Source organism: Artemia sp. Qi Xiang Cuo, chromosome 16, assembly GCF_049724085.1.
Source record: "Artemia sp. Qi Xiang Cuo chromosome 16, ASM4972408v1, whole genome shotgun sequence".
Lineage (NCBI taxonomy): Eukaryota > Metazoa > Arthropoda > Branchiopoda > Anostraca > Artemiidae > Artemia > Artemia sp. Qi Xiang Cuo.
The window spans coordinates 50,543,262-50,547,122 of record NC_142809.1 but is presented as its reverse complement, the minus strand read 5'-3'; the positions used below and the strand labels follow the sequence as shown (position 1 = coordinate 50,547,122).

General features: G+C 33.9%; 1 pseudogene; it reads left to right on the top strand.

The window, feature by feature from the left end:
- Positions 1-2,786: 2,786 nt before the first annotated feature.
- On the top strand, positions 2,787-3,488 carry LOC148943055 (ras-related protein Rab-5A-like; annotated as a pseudogene).
- Positions 3,489-3,861: the final 373 nt, after the last annotated feature.

The following is a 3,861-nucleotide window of genomic DNA, read 5'->3' as shown; positions in this document are numbered from 1 at the left end:
GAGATGGCTAGGGCACTTTCTCTGTTAGCCTTAATCTATATTCAACTTATATGAAATTGCCAAACTTGAGTAAGTTTTCTGCTTTTTTATATTCTTTGTTTTCTATGAGCAACTTCAGTTTGTGTGTATCTCAAATATTAATGAAGCCAAGGTGTCTCAAAATTAAAAATTTATTGACGTTTTATTTTTTGTTTCTATTAAAAAACGACTAACCGGGCCATAACCAAAATTTCTGCATTAAATATTGGGTTTAATTTTCGGGTGGGGGGGAGTGGTATATAAAAATAAAGAAAAAATAAATCTAAAATGTATATTTTTTAAATTTTTATTACGTTTTTACGGGTCAGAACAACATTTGGGGGGGGGGGGGGATCAAAACTGTTAATGCCACCCCAGAATACAGCCTTGACGGCTAATACATGTTTTATTAGCCAACCTTCTTAAAGCCGTCTAGAGTAGTCCATAAAAAGAATACAAAGTTTACAAAAAGCTAAATAAAAATGGTCGTTATGTTTTTTTCTACCTTTCCTTAATATTAAGTTGTGTCAATCTCAATATTGTCAAATTGATGGCATTGTAATTATCAACCTCTATTTGAGCATCTCAATTAAATAATAAAGCTCAAGTTGTGTATTTATTGGCATTATTATTCCTTTTTTTGATTAATAAGCTAACCCTAATTATTTCACTATCTGAGCATCTTAAAAACCGCCATCGCCATCTAAATTAATTTATAAAAAGATGACGCAGTTCGTAAAAAGTTAAATAAGAATTGTGGCATTTTTCTTCTCTTTATTAAACTTCGTTTAATATCAAATTATGGTGATCTCGATGTCACAATTCATAGAGATCAGCACTATATTAATAAGTAATAAATAATTGCTTGTTTTAGCTTAGTTCCAGGTTTTTTGGGGGGCGAAGGTGGAATTTAGGAGACGTATAGCCTGTATAGACGTATATACCTGTATAGATACCGTTTATCTCGCTAAGGCTAAGCTGATTATCTCCGTGTAAACACAGAAAACAGGTTTCGTTACAGATCAAGAACAAAGTGTGGTCGCTATAAGACGTAAGTACCGAAAATATTTTCGATAATTCTGAATCAACTACCATCAGGTAATAGAACAGATAGGAAAATTAATGTTAAGAAGACTCAGGCTAGGCGTAAGTGAAGATGAAAAGGCGACGTTGAGTAACGAAAAGATTGAACAGGTGGACCTCTTCACTTACCTTGATATCATTATTAGTAAAGACGGTGGGAGCCATGAAGATGTTGAAAATGGAACAGCCAGGGCACATGATGTTCTTTCACAGTTGAATAAATTATTTGGAAGAATAGAAAGATAAGTCTGCGAGCTAAGATTAAAATATTGGAAGCTACATTGATGACAGTGGTTAAATAGGGTTCTGAAACATGTGTTCTTTATTTTTAGAGTACGCTAGCATGTCAAACGTTTAGAATGTCTAATAAAACGTCGGAGACGTAAGAAAAGGAATTTGCATACATCTGTTGTCCGACAACTGGGATAACATTGACAAAATCTTGGTATCAGAATGAATAAAAAATTTTTAGATCTTTTCAACTAAGGGAGTTCCAAATCAAAAATATTTCCTAAGCAGCTTTAAGATTTGCCAAAGATCCAAGGAAAACTATTTCCTCTAACAAGCAACAATTATAGGATACCCTGTTTTGGGTTAAACTGATAAATTAGTATCTAATCAAGCATGGTTTTTCACGAGTTTTGGCTAACATTAAAAATAATAACTAAGATCTAAAATATACTCAAGCCTTAACTAAATTAGCCAAGCGCAATTCATTGACTTAGAATTTCCGTAACTAAAAAACTAAATAATCACTTTTTTTAGTGAGTGGAGAGAGACATTGGAAGGATTGAAGAGAGAGATTTGAAGGATTATAATAAGAATTACAAAATTTTCTCCTTTTTATTTACTTGGATAATAAATATTAGTTGTTAACGGATTTTCATACCGATTTTGAAAAAAATAAACTCAGTTTATGACTCTACCGATTGACTGATTGTTGCTTTAAGAACTCTGAGAATAAAGATGTAAAATTAGAATTTAAAACATTCATAAGGAACATTTAAAGGAATAAGTTACAAAGAGCCTACATAGAGCAACAATCAGACTGAAGTTCTAATTCTAAAGAGTTGGGCAATCTTGCACCTTGTCTAGATCGGAATGGTACATATAATAGAAAGCTGTTCTCTGATTTCATGGGTAAAAGGTACACGGTGTCATCCATGTTAGTATATGAATCTGCAGAAACAATTGAAAATGATAGTGGTGATTCCGATGAATTTAAATTACAGCTACAGGAATAAATGGACATACGGTGCTATGTATGTAGCACCAGGTTAGAATTGTGAAGTTTTTATTAGAATATGTTGACATGTTAGTCGGTAAATATAGGGATAAATGGCATCCTAGCCTAGGTAATATTGATATGGGAAAAGAAAACTGCAATGGATGCTGCAATTTTGTGAGTATAACAGTCTAGTTATAGCAGTGTAGTTTTTGTCCATTAGATGACCTAGAGGTTTAGATGGTATCCATATAATGGTAAGAAACCTATCCACATTGATTATGGTAATGCAATATGATCATAGCAGCATGGACTGATTTACCGTGGTATGACATCATACACAAGAAAGTATGACATCATAAGGATTCTTTACGTCATTAACGCTAAACTTGGATAATTACATCATCTATAAATAAATTGGCTTTTTTAAGTACGGTTGTAAGTTTTGAAAAATAAAGCAATGAGGGAAGACTACACGAAGTTTGACAAAATCGACAATCAGAAACTAGAGTCACCTAGAGATAACTGTGTTAAACTTGTTTTATTGGGTGAATCTGCTGTTGAAAAGTCTAGCTTAGTTTTGCGATTCGTTAAAGGACAGTTTCACGAGTATCAAGAAAGTACCATTGGAGCTGCCTTTTTAACGCAGACAGTGTGTTTGGATGACACGACAGTCAAGTTTGAAATTTGGGACACCGCCAGACATGAGAGGTATCACAGTCTCACTCCCATATATTATCGTGGAGCCTAGGCAGCTATTGTAGTTTATGATATAACTAATCAGGAAACATTTACCCGTGCTCAGAACTAGATTCGCGAACTACAACGTCAAGCTTCACCAAAAATAGTGTTCGCATTGGCTAGGACTAAATCGGACTTGGCCCACAGGAGGGCTGTAGAATTTGATGAAGCAAAAGTGTGTGCGGACGAACAAGGACTTCTGTTTATGGAGACATCTGCTAAAACTGCCATGAACGTGAATGACATTTTTATGGAAATCGCCAAGAAACTTCCTAAAAAAGAGGCTCCTGGTGGTGAAGCTAGTCAAGGTCGGCGTTTACAGGAAGCAGAAGGTCAAAAGACAGGTGGCATCTGTTGTAAATGATCTACTACTTAAAAATATAAACCAAGACAGGTCAAAAACTGAGTGAAGTCATTAATCCTGTGTCGAAAAGACAAAAAAATATATAAATAAATAAAATAGTGAAGTGATAAGTCAGTCGCGACGTGGTGCGTGCAGTGGGTCCCTGCTTCCATTCATGGTTATTGTGTTGTGCTAGGTTGAACGAAAAATCTACCAATACTTCTTTTTCGTAGTGACACACAGAAATGTCTTACGTTTATAGTTATTTCTTTTTAAAGAGTATGATAGTGAGTTGTTTTGTTTTTTTTTCTCTATTTTCTTCTAGGATGTACTTTTTCTTTTGTGAAAATCTTTCCCTCTTAAATTAAATTTATTGAATGAATTTTATTTTCCTTGGGTTATTTTACGATTATTTTAAATTAAGCTGTCGTATAATCTACCTTTGTAATCA